Source organism: Talpa occidentalis, unplaced genomic scaffold (assembly GCF_014898055.3).
Source record: "Talpa occidentalis isolate TD23 unplaced genomic scaffold, MPIMG_talOcc4v2.1 talOcc4.2, whole genome shotgun sequence".
NCBI lineage: Eukaryota > Metazoa > Chordata > Mammalia > Eulipotyphla > Talpidae > Talpa > Talpa occidentalis.
Window position 1 is genome coordinate 95,645,277 of NW_023602073.1, and position 17,842 is coordinate 95,663,118.

General features: G+C 42.4%; 1 protein-coding gene across 2 annotated transcripts in view; it reads left to right on the plus strand.

Moving 5' to 3' along the window:
- ANKRD6 (ankyrin repeat domain 6) overlaps window positions 1–17,842 on the plus strand; it is a 152,537-nt gene that overhangs the window by 81,032 nt on the left and 53,663 nt on the right. Inside the window, exon 1 of one of the 2 annotated variants that reach the window (XM_037520106.2) lies at window positions 13,735–14,141. The exons of the other annotated variant lie outside the window; for it this stretch is intronic. The gene's annotated coding sequence lies outside the window, so the exon portion shown is untranslated. Of the gene's footprint in view, window positions 1–13,734; window positions 14,142–17,842 lie in introns of those variants that run through there. 2 annotated transcript variants of the gene reach the window in all.

Here is a 17,842-nt window from a genome sequence, read left to right on the forward strand (position 1 = left end):
GTTGGGATGGAGAGGGAGATGGTAGGCAAGAGAAATTTTGCATTACTTATCTGAATTTTATTTTACAGTGAGAATTTATGCAAGTATTATGCAATTAAATTTAAAATAATTTCTAAAATTTTCATGTGACTTAGTTTGGGCTGCTACAACAAAATGTCATAGACTGGGTAGCTTAACAAACATTTATGTATATTTTTAAATCCATGAATAAAAAATTAGGACTTACATTTTATTTTTTAAATTTCCTTTTTCTAACAATGCTTTTTTATTTATAAATATAAATTTTAAAACTGGGAGGTTAAGAATTAAAATTAAAATTAAGTTCAAAACAAACCTCTTCATTGTGCTATTTATAACATTCCTCTGTTCCTTGCATTTCTTGTAAATTAATGGTTAGGTCCCTTAGAAGCTTAATCAGTCAGGCTTTTTGGAGGGGGGGCAGTATCAGGGACTCTGGTACCATGCACTTCTGGCAGGAGGTATAAATGTCTAATTGTAGCTTGTTTCTTTCTGTGATGTCATTCCTCTTGATGATTGCCAAGATCCATTAATTCATTAGATAATGCATGGTAGTGATAGTCTATCATTTCTTCATCTATGAGATACCTCTACAAAGAGAAACTTGACCTCATCAACTCTGATCACCATGAGACTTAAGAAGTATAGATAACATAGGACACCACATACTTTTAACATTATCAAAAGGCCATCTACCTGGTACCATTTTTCTAAGTCTCTTACAGAGAAATGACTGATCAATAATCTTTTTTTTTAAGATTTATTTATTTATGCATGCAAGAACTGGGGTGTGGGCCAGAGGTGCGGGAGGTAAGAAGATTTACCAGAGACAGAGTAGGGAGCAGAAAAGACAGATGTACTGAAATACACTGCTGAGGGGAGCAGTGGGCGACATAGGAGAGGTCTGCTGCGCCATGTGGGTTGCTCCCTGACTGGCAAGGGATCAAACTCGTGCTGTAGAGGCTGGAAGTAGCTTGATAGCTCTATCTTTAACCCCTGCGCCATCAGGGAGGCCCCTGATCAATAATTTAATGCACATCTATTGTATGCAAAGCACTGTGAAGGCAGTTAAGGGATAAATACGAGTAGGACATGTTTCTTTAACCTCCATACCTTTCTTGTGTCACTGTTTGGCTCAGCTCTGACACCTGACATTATTTGCGGTCATTAGTATAAGAAATTCAGTGCCAAAGCACTTCATTCTACTGCCTACTCTTGTGAAGGCAAAAATCAGCTCAAGGGTCTTCCTAATAATAGTCTCTTAATTTCAACTTCAGAAACTGGTATCAATTTTCTTTCTTCTTATTGTCCAACAGACTTCAATTTCCTGTCATGAAAAAAGAGGGTGACTTTGTGGAGAGAGTTGTAATTTCATTTGCCCAAATGAGTACCTTTCAACTGCTTGATTTCAAATTGCCCAACATAACTTTATTCTTGGGATTTTTTGTGGTGTTTTATATTCAGCCTTTCTTATGTTGGACAGAAATCAGGTCACTAAATATCACAGAAATGCAGAAAATGTCAGACATAACAAAAGGCAAAATGTAGTGTGTTCCTTCAAACCATCTTGTAATGAAAAATATGGTACTTTTTTTTTTTAAGACTACCAATTATTATTCCAGAGCCAATACTGTGTTTTGCATTACAGGTGTAAGAAAAATAATACATATTTAGCTTTTCATTTTCTATAGGCTATCCTGACTCCTCCTTAGTTAGACAGTATGAGGGTTCTCCTAATTTCTAAGTATGTCTACCTGAATTATACACTTGGAGACTGGGAAGATAACCACAAAGTGCCATCTGTGGACCCATTAGACCTGTTGTGAGACAAACATGGCCTCACTCCATAAGTTCCACTCTTAACTGGATAACCACCATTTTAAGTCCCGTAGAATCAAGGTCAACTTAGACCCATATCCACATTTTACCAGTCTGCAGTTCTGGTAGTAGCAGCTGTAGTTACATTGTGGAGTTAAGAGAATTATGAATTGGCACACAAGTGGTGTAAATACAAGGGGTCTTCCATGATTCTTTATTGACAAGATGAAGTCAAAAATCCTTCATTTAAACTCAGAACTTTCTGCATCACAGATACATTCACAGGGTTCATAGGTGGCCAGGTGTTGCTTCATAGTGTTTCAAACTCCACAAAGTGGATTAAATCTGGAAGTACGCAATACTAAACTAGAATCAAACATGGTTGTCATAACTAATAACGATAACAGCAATAATAATAGTGGTTGTCATTTACTGACCATTACTAAAAACTGGTATTTATATACATTCTGTATATATATATCTTTTCTATAAGATAATGTTCTTGCACATAATCATGTTTAATTACATAGCCATTAACACGACCAGTTTGCAAAAGAACTATCTGAGACTCAGAGAAATTACATAACTTCTACATAGTAAAGTTACTAGAAAGGAGTGACTCCAAAAGTTAAGCAACTGGAAAAAACAATTGGAAATTGGTGGCACAGCGGGTTGAGCACCGCACTGTGAAGCTGTCTGCAGCCTCTGAAGCGCGGGTTTGATTCCCGGCCAGCTAGGGAGAAACCCACATGGCATGGCAGACCTCTCCTGCCTCACCCGCTGCTCCCCTCAGCAGTGTCTTTGGTCCATCTGCCTGTTCTGCTCCCCGCTCTGTCTCTGGTGAATTCTCTCACCCTCCCGCGCCTCTGACTGTACCCCAGTTCTTGTATAAATAAATAAATCTTTAAAAAATAAATAAATAGGGCCTTCCCTGGTGGCGCAGCGGTTGAGTGCTGGGCTGCGAAGCTGCCTGCAGCCTCTGCAGTGCCGGTTCGATCCCTGGCCACGGGCGAGGGTCCCACATCCCGCGCAGACCTCTCCTGCCACCGGCTGCGTCCCTCAGCAGTGTGTTTCGTCAGTCTGCCTCTTCTGTTCCCCGCTCTGGCTCTGGTGGGTTCTCTCACCCTTCCGGACTTCTGACTGTACCCAGTGCTTGTATAAATAAATAAATAAACAAATAAACAAACAAATAAATAAATAAATCTTTAGATAAATAAATAAATAAATAAAGTTAACCAACTGATTTTTATCAGTTAGATTGAGCCTTCAATGGAGCCTTGTAAATTGAAGGGGGAGAAATTTAAGTCAGAAATTTTCATACATATGTAGGTAATTTCTGAAAAAGGAACAATGCTACAAGTCAATAATATTCTGAAAACAATATGATGATTTTTTTTTTTAAATTGCCTCAAACATATTTGGGGAAACAATGAAAAAAAAAAGGTGAAACAATAGAGGGAAACTCATGTTACTGAGAAGCTTTACTATGTCACTGTGATTGACACTGACCAAGATGAGCAGCCCCAAGGAATATGAAAAGGAATGAGGAAGAACACCCCTGCGGTCAGCTTTTCTTCCATCCTTGGTAATTATAGGATACATTTTGAAATGTCATCCCTGAAATATTACTTATAAGGAAGTTTCAGATATATGAATTTTTGTTGGCATTGCCAAGAGGGATTTTAGCTAGAAAGATACCATTATAATTTGTCATTTGGGAGATTACACATGGTGTATTCCAGCAACAAGTTTGGGCAGGTCTCAGGCACAATGGCAGGAGTTGGGTCCTGGAAATGGAAAACCACCATTAGCACACCTTTCTCTTGCCACTTCCAATAGAGGCAGCATGCTGAGCAGCGTCAGAGGTTGGTGGTGGGACTGCCTCTTCTTTGGTCTGTAGCCCCAATCCTAATACCTTTGCCCTTTTATAAGGACAAAGGGGCAGGGTGAGAAGCCATCTAGCATGGTGCTTATTCCCAGGCCTGCCTCTGGAATGTTGGACAGGGATCAACCTGCCCAGCTAATTGCTAGCCAACAACATGGGCTCTCCAGCAGTAGCTGTTTGACAGCTCATCAGGAATTCTGAAAACATCCCTTGCTATCATCTCAGAATTAGTTACCATTTTTCTGCTTGTTGATATGTCCTCCATTATGGCAGGACTCCCCTCTTTTGACTAAACAGCAAGCCCCACCAGCTTAACTCATTATAAATATTACATAGAAAACTATATCCAGGGCCTCCCTGGTGGTGCAGGGGTTGAGCGCTGGGTTGCAAAGCTGCCCGCAGCCTCTGCAGTGCCGGTTCGATCCCCGGCTGCTCCCCGGCCACCAGAGGAGGGTCCCACATGGCACGCAGACCTCTCCTGCCACCCGCTGCTCCCCTCAGCAGTGTACTTCGGTCTTTCTGCCTGTTCTGCTCCCCACTCTGGCTCTGGTGAATTCTCTCACCCTCCTGCGCTTCTGACTGTACCCAGTGCTTATATAAATAAATAAATAAATCTTCAAAAATCTTTAAAAAAAAAAAAAAAAAGAAAGAAAGAAAACTATATCCAATAGTATAGTCACTGTGATTATACTCTGAGTATAATCACTGACGAGTATATCCCAGGGATGTCAAAAAGAGTGTTAGTTGAGAGCCAGTCTCTACTATTTCTGTATTTCAACATCAGCAGTTGTTTACTGGGCATTTTTATGTGTCATCACTACACCAAACACTTTACCTTGTTTGAGTTTCATAGTAGCCATTTGAGATAATTTATTATCTCCTTTTTCACAGGGGAGACTAAGGCTTACAGGACTTAATGGCTTGCCCAAAGCTTAATGCATATAGCAGGTCAGAGCCAGTGTATGTCTATTTCATTTCAGTACCCTGGCACTTAGCTGTATTTTTTAAAAAGCATGAGATCCATTTCACATATCATGAAATTCACCCTTTCAAAATATACAATTTAGTGTTTTTTACTATATTCCCAAAGTTGTGCAGCGATCACCACTAAATCCAGAACATTTTCAGCACCTAAAAAAGAAACCCTGTACCTATTAGCAACCATTTCCTATTCTTCTATCAACCATGAATCTACATTGTCTCTCTATGGATTTGCCTACACTGGATGTTTTGTATAGATGCAAACACACAATATGTCATCTTTTGTGTATACCTTTGTTTACTTAGTTTAATGTTTTCAAAATGCATCCATATTATGGCATGTATCTGTAGTTATGGCTGAATAGTATTCCATCATATGGATATACCACATTTTGTTTGTCCATCCTCCAGTTGATGTACCTTTGAATTTTTTCCACTTTTTGATTGTTATGAATAATGCTGCTGTTATGAATTATGAACATTTGTGTGGAAGTTTTTGTGTGGTCATATATATTCAGTTCTTTGAATATACTAGGAGTGGAATTATTGACGCATATGATATATCTGTGACTTGACTGGACTTTTTCTTGAAAACTCTTTTGCGTTCTCTTCTCAAATCTATGAAAATAAAATATGGTAGTTTTTTGCAGTAATGCTTCAGAAGACTATCATAATATGGATAGTTCCCTAGTAGGGGAAGCTTTGTTTTTAATTTGATAAAATTGTTCAGTGACTAGCAGTGTTGTTGCAAAGGAGTATGAAAGCAACTCCCATTGTGTGGGCAGAGAGCACGTGATTTACATGGTAATAGTTATGTTTTCATTTCCCCTTAGTTGGATCACATTCAAGTGCTTTTAAAGCCTAATTTGATAAAAATAAGCCATGTGCAAAGGAAATGCTATTCTTGGTGTCCTGTCTTTTCTGTCAGTTGGGTATCTGTTGTGGGCCCAGTGGGTAGAATGATTTGTTTCTGTGGTAAAGGGGGCAAGAGAGCTGTCACCCAAGAGCAGAAGGCTTTGCTGTCCAGGTCCAGGTCTTCTGTCAGTACTTCTTAATGAGATTCAGGCAGTGATTGTTCTTTTGCTCTAATATACTTGTTAAAAAAAAATGACAAAAACAGGGCCTCCCTGGTGGCACAAGGGTTAAAGTCTCAGCACTATCAAATTATCACCAGCCACTGTAACCTGAGTTTGATCCCTGGCTAGAGAGCTGACCCACATGGTGCAGCAGATCTCTTCTGTCTTACCCACTGCTGCCCTCAGCAGTGTATTTCAGTAGTCTGCCTTTTCTGCTCCCCATTCTGTCTCTGGTGAATCTTCTCACCCCCCCCCCACACCTCTGGCCTACACCCCATTTTTTATATGCATAAATAAATAAAAATAAATCCTTAAAAAATCGCAAAAACAAACTAGAGTTAAAGGTTTAGTCTTATATGAGCTATTGAAGACTGACTGCTTCTCAATGTGATAAATAATAAACACCTGGTGCCCAGTATTTCTCCCTCCGCAGTGCTCACATGCCTTATATAATTGACACAATTGCTAGGATATATTCGAATATAAGAAATATACACAGAAATATCTGCTAAAGTTGAAAATATATCTGTATACCTATGATTCAATAGTTCCACTCTTAGGTCATTTAAGTATTCACCAAAAGGCATGCAAATAAGAATGGTTATAAGAGTGCTATTTTTAATAAACAAAATACAGAACTACCCAAAAGCCCTTCAATAGAAGAATGGATCTGTCAATTTGGGAATATTCATGTAATGGAATATTATACAGCAATGAAAATGAAATAACTGTAACTTTAAGCAAAAGTCTGGGTAAAACTCACAAATAAAATATGGAGTAAAAGAAGCCAGGCAGAACAGAATATATCCTAGTTGATTCCATACATATAAGTTTCAAAATTAGGCAAAATTAATGTGTGATATTAAAAACCAAGACAGTGGTTACTCTGGGGGTGTGTGTAGTGATTAGAAGCAGCATAAAGGGGACTACTGGGATTCTTATAATGTCTTTTCTTGAGTAAGGTTATAGTTACAGAAGTCTTTCCTAGAAATTCAAGCTATACACTAGAATCTACACTTCTCTGTATAACTTTTAAAAAGAAAGAATGAATATATAAACACAATGTATACATATACATAATTATTTTCAGATTTTCCCCACCTCTAGTTCTAATACAAAAATTAAATGTTTTGAACATGATACAGGCTGTGGAAATAATATATATACCTTGTATCAGATAGAATCCCTGAATTAATTCAACAGATGTCTGCTGAGTAGAGACTGGACTAGGTGGAGCACTTCTAGTTTGAAGGGATGGGGACTGGGAGGGATAGAGCTTGAACCTGATTGAGTTCATGCAGCCTGCTTGTCAGTAGTGCATCCATCCTCTGTTTGGATATTGGGCTAGATAAAAATGATCATCAAAGAGGCGATCTGCCTGAAGTTTGAGAACACCCGATACTCTGCTCAGACAGGGTTTGGGAAGAATTCCCCTGGAGAGGGTTATTAGGACGGGACTATCTACCCAGGACAGGGTCTGTGGATTCTCCACGGGGACTGGAGCTCAGGGAAGAGCCAAGCTGAAGAGTGAAAGTTACACCACCTTCCACAGTGAATCCAGACTCACCCTTTGCCCCAGAGAAAGCACAGCCTCATGCTCTGAGGAAATGCTCAGAAAAGGGAGGGCCCCCACTTCACCGGGGGCCCCTTCACAGAAGTCTCCTGCTTTGTAATTTCTCAGGTTGGCCTGAAACCAACTTCTCTGTCTCTTGAAGACTGCTGAAGTTCAACTAATTATATTTTCATTGTGAAAATAATTTGGCTACGATAATAATGAGAAAATCCTGAGAGACATAGCTATTTTAAGATTAAGACCTTTGGGGATGACTATTTCCAGGCCTAGTTCTGGACTTATAATAAGCAATTCAAGGTCGATGTCATTTCTGTTCCTACTGCCTTCACTATAGGAACCTCTTCTTGTAAAGATGTTGCAGGAATTTTAATTTCAGGATCAGACGTTTAATCCTTCCTAATATTCCACGATTGACTGATCCATGCAATGACTGACGATGATGACAATTTCGTGTAGTTGTTATGTGATATATTTTTTGGCTAAAGAATTTAGGGGACTCAATCTATTTATGATTAATCTACGATTGAAGCTTAAAATATGTAAAATATGAGCAATATCCAATTGGAAAGTCTTAGCTGGGAAGTAGCCAGAGATATACATGATTAGCCAGTCTGAATGTGGGGAGGCTGACTTCAGACATAGCATTCCGTGAAGCCTGCCTCTACCAGTACCTCCTCATCTTCTTGGGGATTGGTGTCCATCATGTCAGAGCACAACTTCAGAATGATGTACAGTGTCTCCACACGACAGATGGTTGGTGTGTGATAACCTAAGCGTATGGACAGAACCGCAGAGCTTCCTGTCTACTTGAAGTCCTAATGCCCCTCCTCCACAGGATGCTTGATCCCAGCAGAGCTCTGTGCTGAAGTCAAAAGCTGTGTCATGCTGAGTGCTGAGTAAGGCCAAGGGACCAAACTAACCCTGGGACAGCCCTTGTCTGAAGAAGAGCATTAGGAAGGATTAAATGTCTGAAAGGATTTGGAGATGTAATTGGAGAGTTTAGACTCCCGTTGACTTTATTATTGCACACATGCACATTCGATATTTCCAGACTCTTTCTGTGGGCCAGGAGCTGCATTGAAGTACTTTTCATTCACTCCTACAGGTAATCCTTTTAGCTACCTAATGCAGTCAGTAGTTATTATTCCCATTTCATAACCAAGAACATTAAGGCCCAAGGGAGATATACAACCTTCTAACCCCCCTTTGTTTCTCCCCATTCCTGCCTCAGCCAGCCTTGGAAGGGAATTAAGATGAGGGATCTGTCTTCTCAAACAGTAGTATGGAAAGAGTCAATACAGCAGACCAACTGGATGCCCCCTCTGGTGGGTGATGGACAGTCATGCTATGAAATCATATCTAACCTAGACATGTTTGCTGAGACTTGCAGCTTTTAACCCAAATTATTGGACAAAGTCAGTAGGTTAGTGGGAGAGTGGGAAGAAGGGGTGGCTAGCATAGCAACTAGAATTTCTGGTATCAGATGGATCTTATGTTAAGAAATACTTAATTGGTAGAGTGAATAAAATTGGATCCCTGACATAAGACTGGGTCCGATACACTTGAAAATAACCATTTCTGAGGGTCACATAACAGATATTGATAAGCAGAATCAACCTGTGTGTAGCTGGGGGAATTTGAGTGGTCTCTCTGAAGGGTCATGGGCTTGAGAGAAGGCTTTTGTCTTCTGAGAAATGTTATGCAAGAAATAATGTTGAAAAATACATCACAGTGGCAAATCACAGTTGATGTTTACTTCTGAGTAGACAGTACTGTAAATCCCAGACTTCCCTTTGCTACATTGGGATTGTGTTTGCAGTGTTATATTTAGACATTTGCTTCCTGGCTAGAGACCCAGTTTATGTGTGTGTGTTGTGTGTGTGTGTGTGTGTGATGGTGGTGAATTGGAAAGTGACAGCCTGAAATAACTCCTTTCAATTCTGAAGTGTTTCTTGTTCCAACTGGAAAGACCCCGATGAGGGTGGCTCTCCGTCCTCATGGTGTGGCCATTTCTCCTGCTGGCATCACATCCTTATCAAGTGCTCCCTGCTGTCCTATGTCCTTCTTGAAGAAATGAGTAAAGGACATTTTGCAGGCATGTAGACAGTAGGACACTCAATCCCTGGAACCTGTGACTGTCCCCCAGAAAGTAGTGCGGGACTGGTCACAACAGCAATTACAAGTGTTGAAATAACAGTGGGATCCTGGCTCTTGATGATGGAGGTGTGGGTGCATGTCAGTGACTTTTAAAAGATAGCAAGGGATTATAAATAACCCAGCCAAGTAACTGATCAAGTTACTGAGCATCTATTATGTATAGGAATTTGTGTTCATTTCCTGAATGCTGCTGTAACAAATTCCTACAAACATGATGGCTTAAGAACAATAGAAATATATTCTCTCAGGTTAAGGAGGTCACAAGTCTGAGATCAAGATGTCAGCAGGACCATGCTCAGTTTGGAGGCGTCTTCTGGAGAAGAGCTGAATAGAGAGCAACATTCCTTACCTCTTTCATCCTCTGGTGGCTCTAGATGTCCCTTGGCTTGTGGCCACATCACTCCAGTCTGTCCCTCTGTGATCACTGGCCTCTTCTTCTGTCTTAAAACTCTCTGCTTGTCTTATAAGGATGCCCACCCAGATAATCGAGGGTCAACCTCTCTCAGGATCCTTAATATAATCACATCTCTTGTGATAGAAATTAAAACTTACAGGTTCTTGGGAGTGGGACATCAGTGTATCTTTTGGAGGGGGTCACTATTGTGCACTACAGCAATTGATAATTCATTTGGATACATGAAAACATTACAGCAGGCATTTTTTTGAGGGGGGTCTATGACAAGTATAGTGGGATAAGCAGAGATATGTTGATTTATGGTTTCTATGTTGTTTGCCAGGCCTGTGTTTGTACTGGATTTACAAAGAGGAGTAAGACACAGAAGCTCGGAATCTGAGAGGAAAGACCTTATAAACAAGTGCAACCCTAAGGAATTTCAGTCCCATATGGTCTAGTGTTTGTATGGAGATATTCAAAGAAGCATAATCCAAAAATGAAAATGATCTTAGAAAGAATAGTAATCATTTACTTGTTGCTCTCAAAAAGTTAAAGGAAACCCAATTTATAACCTTGCAATAATGGCTTTCATATCTCTTTTTGTCTGGCTAATTCTCTCAAATTCCACAATGTTCAGAAGCCCGTTGTTTATTACCACCACTCTTGGGAAACCCTTGTTCCATCCCCCATCCTGAGTGGCATTTTCTTCTCTCTAGCTCTTTATTCTGTAGATTGGCTTAGCCTGTCTTAATAAGTCGGCCTTTTCTCCCATTGCTCCTGCTGGTTCTCTGATTAAATAACCAAAGACCTCAGGAACTTCTCTGGCTAGCACAGGCTCCTTAGAAGTGGAGCTGAATGGAGAAAAACAGGATTCAATGCAAAACAGTATGGAGGTTTTTCAAAAGATTGGAAATGGATCTGCCATATGACCCAGAAAAATTCCACTCCAAGTTTCTACTTAAATAATACAAAAACACTAAGTCAGATAGAAACTTGCAATACTATTTACAATAGCCAAACTATGAAAACAACCTAAGTGCCCCAAAACAGATGAATGGATCAGGAAGATATACATATACATACAATACACACTGCCTAATGGAATACTACTCAGTTGTCAAAAAAGATAAACTCGTCTGCCATTTACAGCAACAAGGATGGAGCTGAAGGGACTTATGCTAAGTGAGAAAGAGAAAGACAAATACTGGATGGTGTCACATGTGGAATATAGAGAAACCAAATAAAGGATCAGATAAAACCAAACTAAGAACTAAGCCTAGAAACCGACTATGGAACTGAGTCTACCAGAGTGGGAGGGGTGAGAGCAAGGTGGGGAGAGAGCACAGTGGACTATGGTGGTGGACTATAGGTGTTCTTCGTGGTGGCTTCAGTGTGGTAACAACACCTGAGGTGGAAGACCCTATACTTCTAATAAACAATGATGTAAACCAGTGTTACCTCATTAAAAAAAAAAGAAAAACAGGGCTCCTGCCCTTGAGGAGTTCAGTCTAACCTGGAAGACCAACCCTAAATCCATGCCAACATGAACTGTGAGGGGAGATATAATAATTATCTTGGGTTGCCAGAGTAAGATTCCATAGACTGGGTGGCTTACACAGCAGTAACCTGTTTTCTCCCAATTCTAGAGGCTGGAGCCCCAGCTCAAGACTTGGCAGGGGTTGGTTTCCAAGCCCTCTTCCTGGCTTGGAGTTGGCTGCTCACTTGCTATTTCCTCACATGGCCTTTCCTCTTAGCATGTGGGTGGGTGGGGCAGTGAGGAGTAGGAGAGGGGACACTCTTTGGTGTATCTTCCTATAAGGACATTAATTCTATCAGATCAGGACCCCACCCTTAGGACCTCATTTTACTTTAATTACTTCCTATTTTCATATAGGCCCTATTTTCAAATATAATCACACTGTATTTGTTAGGGCTTCAACATAAGTTTAGGGCATGAAGGGCTGGCTTATAAGAACTCTTAGGAGCACAGATGAGCGTCTTGTATGAGGATATATGAGACAGGCTCAACGATGACACTTGGTCTGAATTCTGAGTGTGTGTGTAGGGTCACTAGCTTGAAGGCCTCAGTGATAGAGCAAGTGTTTGTCCCTTGTTGAAAAGGGAGGTCTCTGCATCACAAGCCTCTTTCAGTCACGGTTTTTTCAGTTATATGTCCTCATGCCTCTTATAGTATTTTCACATTTGTTGACAGCTTTTCTTGAGGGTAGGCTATGCCACGGCTTTTCTGAGTATTATCCAGATGTCACTCTGCACTCACTGCAAAAGTCTGTGTGCCTCCTGCAAAGGTGGTAATTTCAAAGATTCGGTAACTGTCAGCATGAGAAGAGAACAGTTACTTTACTTGAGATTGCTCCAAAAATAAGCAGACTTGCTCCTTTACAGGGATGTGCTGTGGAATGACTCATGGGCTTGCTCTTGAGGTGTGTTTCTGCCCCCAATAACCTGTCTTTGGCAGGTGACACTGGTGGGGTGCCAGGCTCTGAGCAGACGGTGCTGCACTGTCCCCCCGACAGTATTGTGGGGAGGGGCCCTGACCTGTGGAGTACCTATTCTTGAAGAAGGAAATATCCCGGAAGTTTTGAGAAAATTAACCACTCCTCACATTATACTTTTGTGACACTGGGTTTACTTTTCTCTTCTGGCATCTGACCTTTTGGGTGCCGAGTCCAAATGATGAGTTTCTTAAAAGTAGGAAGTGAGGGCCTCCCTGGTGGCACAGCAGTTGAGCGCTGGGTTGTGAAGCTGCCCGCAGCCTCTGCAGCGCCAGTTCGATCCCCAGCTGCTCCCCGGCCACCAGAGGAGGGTCCCACGTGGCGCGCAGACCTCTCCTGCCACCCGCTGCTCCCCTCAGCAGTGTCCTTTGGTCCTTCTGCCTGCTCTGCTCCCCACTCTGGCTCTGGTGAATTCTCTCACCCTCCCGCGCTTCTGACTGTACCCAGTGCTTGTATAAATAAATAAATATATAAATAAATAAATCTTAAAAAAAAAAAGTAGGGAGTGAGTTGCCTTCACCTCTGTTCTGAGCCTCTATCTCCTCTGGTGGTGATCATAGTATCCCAATATTGATCACTTTTTGATTAACAAGTAACGTGTCATGTATTGAGAATAAGCTACTGAATTCACTCTCTAAAATGCACCATCCTGAGTTCCTGGCTGTTCTGCTCTTGGTGTAAACTGAAGCATGGCCAAAGCAGAATCCTAGTCTATTGCCCATATGAGCTGCCACTCAGGGACATGGGGGCAAGGCTTAGAGCAGGGAGGATGCTCAGAGGGTTTACTTCAGTGGAGTAGGTTGTTTTCCCAGTGTGAGACCAACAATTCTGACTTCAAAACCAATCAGGAATAGGCAAAGAAATTGGATCAAATGAAAACCTTCTTCCTTTCTGTGATCAGCCCAGTGGGGAAGTTGGTTTTCTGTTGCTTCAACAAGTGGTCTGGACAAACACACACACACACACACACACACACACACACACACACACACACCTGCAAGTTTGGGGGCACTGGCAGCACTTGAAGCAGCCTTGCTTCCTCATTTTGCCCCTTCCCGTTCCCTGCAAAGACTGCTTAGAGAGGATTTGTGAGACAAACTATGGATATTCAAAGGTAGCCAGAAAGGCTGCTCAGCTGGCCCTTGTCTCCTGTGCTGCTGCAGCCGCGGTGCTGGAACTCTGCCAAGGAGGGTGCAGTGTCTGTGTCTCAGCTGTTCCCATAAGGCTGGCATTCCCCTGACTGCGATCACACGGGCAGTGCCCTGCTGACTTTGACTCTTCCTGTATCCTTCCTCCCTCACAACGCTCACATTCATCTCTTCTCCTTGCATTACTGTCATCTGAGGATCATTCAAAAACATTCTGCCCATCTGTGAATTATTCCTGGACTCTTCACTCGGGGCAGTGTTACAAGTCCTGTGCTGGCGGGAGGGAGCAATCCAACAAAATCTGAAGACCCAGGACTTTCAGAAGCTGTGATGAGCAGATTGGGAAGCCACAAAACATTGTGAGCTGAATGGATAGCCCAATAAGATCATAGAGGTGATTTAGTCAGGTCTGGCAGAGGAAGCTAAAGGGAAAAAGACAGCAAGCATTGTAACGTAAATCACCGCAGACCCACAGGGCTTTACGGCCCTAGGAAGCTAATGATCTCTCCAGAAACAAATTGACTGCAGTTATCCAGAAAGAGAACATGAGGTAGAACGGGGAGGACAGACCCCCAGATGTGAGTATGATTTCTCTTCAACACAGGGATTGGAGAAATAGGAGCAAAGCGAGTTAATGTAACTAAAGGTTCTCCCTAACACGGGAGCCTGTGGGCTGTCTGTGGGTGGTTTGTGCGTAATGTCTGGCCGGGATGTTGTTTGTTCATCTCTTCTAGAATATTTTGCCTGTGAGGAGACTGAATGTTTTGGAATATTTGTACCAGGAGAATTTGCTGTAAACCCCCAAGAAAACAGCAAAAGCGAATCCCTTAGATCTTTGGTTATAAAGAGGAAGTCAATTGCATCACAGATCTAGCAACTGTGCAGCCCTCTGACATTTGCAATGAAAGGCAATAGAATTGGCAAATTGGAGAACCATAAAAATGGGGCAGTGGGCTGGGAGGAAAGAGGAAATCTTCCTTAGGAAGCTAAGTCCCTTTTTGGTTCAGGATGATCATTGCATATTTATGACTATGCATTTATTTCATTTCTGCTTGAAGAGTCGGCAGTGTGTTTGCATTTAAGGATTTCCTCCAGTGACAAAGAAGGATGTGGTTGATAGGCTTGGGGCAGAAGAAATTCTTCACTGCCAAAAATGGGAAGTGTTTTTGAATGATAGCTGACCTACTTGGAAGAAGAGGCTCAGATTTAATGAGGGAACTGGGTTGCTACCAGCTGAGTACCCAACAGGTTGGCAGTGAAGTTTAACTTGTAGATATCAAACTAACCACCACCCACTGTTCCTCTCCTCTCCCCAATCATTGTTGGGGACCCTCTGTTCCTCCTTATCCCTCTTCTGCTACCTGCCTCTGCCTGATCTCGTTTGTCAGTTTAGGGACCTCAGATGAGAGCATCATCTCACCCCAGAAGGATGGTGATCGCTGTTCTAGACAGGAGAGAAGGATCCAAGGATTTGTGACAGTGGTCATGAGAGAAGGAAGAAGAGAGGTGCAGTAGAGAGAAAGCCAAGCTGGGCTCGTACCACTCCCCAAAGCTGAAGCTGCAGAGGAAGTGTTGATCCCTTTCCACCCACTCTGTGCATAAATCTGCTGCGAGTGAATGCTGAAGGTTCAAGCAATTAGCCTCTTATGGATTAAAATTGAAAGCGAACTTGAAATACCCAAGCACACAGGGGTGGTGCTAGCAGCAGACTAGAACTAAAAACCAACTAAAATCCTGGGATTTTGTTCCTGCTCTTGCTAGCAGTTTTCTGTGCCTCTCTGGTAGGGGCGGTGTTGTGAGCAGCCTGTGCTGGAGACTGTTTTGTTCCCCTGGGAGAGCTGGACAATGGAGGTAGAGGGGGCGGGTGGGGAATGGAGAGCTTTTCATTCTCACGTGGCTGTCACTGAACAGCCAAGAAGCAAGTGACATTTCTGCTTGATCAACATTTCCTTAAAACTGTAGTGCCTTTTTATCTTAAAAAAAAAAAAAAAAGCAATAATAATGTGAGTTGGACTTGCAAAGTTAATTATGTAAACAAGACTACCTCAGTAGCTTGCAGCCTTGGCAATAAATATTAGCTTGGCTTTCGGCTCAGTGTCTGAGAGGCTGGATTCATTGCATGGGACAGGAGGGAGGGGCGCAGTGCCTATAAGGGCAGCACAGGCCCATTGACCTGGGCATCTGTGGCTTGGACAGCTGGAAAGCACTGCTCTCCTGGGGCTTGTGACCTTGGCTTGACGGGCCACACTGAGGCTGCAGCAAGATCCTCTCTATCCCAGAAACTAAGCTGAGCATGAGTGAATGAATAAAATTTTAAATATATCTGTGTGAACTGGGCCACTGTACTTGAGACATTCAAATGCCCATTGGAGGAAAGGTTTGGGAATGGGGACAAGGAGGTTAGGTCATGCACAGAGATAATAAAGGAGTAGATGAAGAGGAACGTGGTGTGAGAGGGAGATCATTTATGGCTAATCCTCCGTATTTTCCTGCGATTCGAGCCTGGAGTCCTTTTGCAGTCTTGGGGCAAAGAGCGTAGAAACTCAATGTAATTAATTTGAAGGGACCTCATAATACCTGAGGAAAGGTGGACAGTGTAGCTCGTGTTCACAAAAGCAAACTACTTTCAAACACTGGACAGTCTGTAAACATAAAACCCAAACTAGTCTGTTGGTGCTGCCCTTGGAATTTCCAAAGTCATTTCCAGCTCCCTTTCTCTGTGTTTTGAGTCTCAGCTTTATCCTTTCATTGACTCATTCATTCAACAGGTTTTTCTGACTGTGGCTGGCACAGGAAGCCTCTGCTTTGGAGCATGCCCTGCTCCAGCTTTGTTGTGTTTCTAGGGAGCCTGATGAGCAGACCAGTGTGCATTCGTGAGGTTTCTTTTCTCTCTCTTCTTGCTATTCCGTACCTGCATTTTTGGTGACAGATGGACAATGAGAACATTTGAAGATGCTCATGTTGGGGAGGATAAGAATTATCTTTTCAGTACTTTCATATAAGTTAGTTTAGCATCTTTACTCCCCAGCATGGGCCTGTTGTTACGTCTGTGTTATAGCTGAGCTTTAAGCCCAGCCTCCCCAAGTGGGTGGCTGAAATGCCATGGTGAATGAGAGCAAGAGTGGAGTACAATGCAGACCTTTCCCAGGCCTTTCATGGCCTGTTCCTCATTCTGTAGAAATTGAAAGGAGCGTTGGGTTTGTCTGGAAACCACTATAAAAGATGTCTGTATCTTTTTTTTTTTTTTTTTTAGAGGCATGCTTTATTTGTTTGCTGGTTTGTTTGTTTGTTTTGTTTATACATGCACTGGGTACAGTCAGAAGCGCGGGAGGGTGAGAGAATTCACCAGAGCCAGAGCGGGGAGCAGAACAGGCAGAAGGACCGAAGTACACTGCTGAGGGGAGCAGCGGGCGGCAGGAGAGGTCTGCACGCCATGTGGGACCCTCCTCCGGTGGCCGGGGAGCAGCCGGGGATCGAACTGGCGCCGCAGAGGCCGTGCGCAGTTTCGCAACCCAGCGCTCAACCGCTGCGCCACCGGGGAGGCCCAAGATGTCTGTATCTTCTAGACCTTTAAAACCAGAATGTGTTGTAAGGTCTGGGATGAAGAATGGTGTCTCTTTAGCACAATGCTTTCTTTCCATTCGTGCGTGTTGCACGTTTTGTTAAGTATGTTTTAAAACACAGAGAAGCCCTTACTACTTTGTAGTACAGGCCAGGAGTGAATCAGATCCTTTTTCTGTCCAAAGGAACCTTTCCTTTGAAATAATTGCCAATGGCTTTGGTTTGTTTTAAAGGTGGCCCAGCACTACTGGGAGGAACCAGTCTAAAATTGTGTTCATTTGCTGGAAAAAAGAGCTCAAGTTACCACTAGGTACTACCCTTCAGACCCCTGATCAGAGGTGTGGCTTAGTGCCATTTATTTTCCTCTTGTTAAGCAGGGAAGCCACACCACTAGCCGTACTGGCACAACAGGCAGTGTGTATGCTTGTCAGTGTTTCTAGCTCTGTGTTGTTCCAAGATGGGTTTTTCCAGCAGTAATTGGAACCTGGAGATGACCTGGGCCTGCACCCAATGCTCCTTCTATTCTATAACTCAGGAAATGGCACTATTTTTTTTTTAATGTTTATTGAGGTAATGTTGATTTACAACTTTGCATTTGTTTTAGGGGTTATAAGTTCAAGCCTCTACGAATGTATGTTTTCATACCATGGCCACCACCAGCACCTCAGAAAAGGATAAGGGAGTGTACTGTTTATGTCAGAAAAGGATGAGGGAGAGA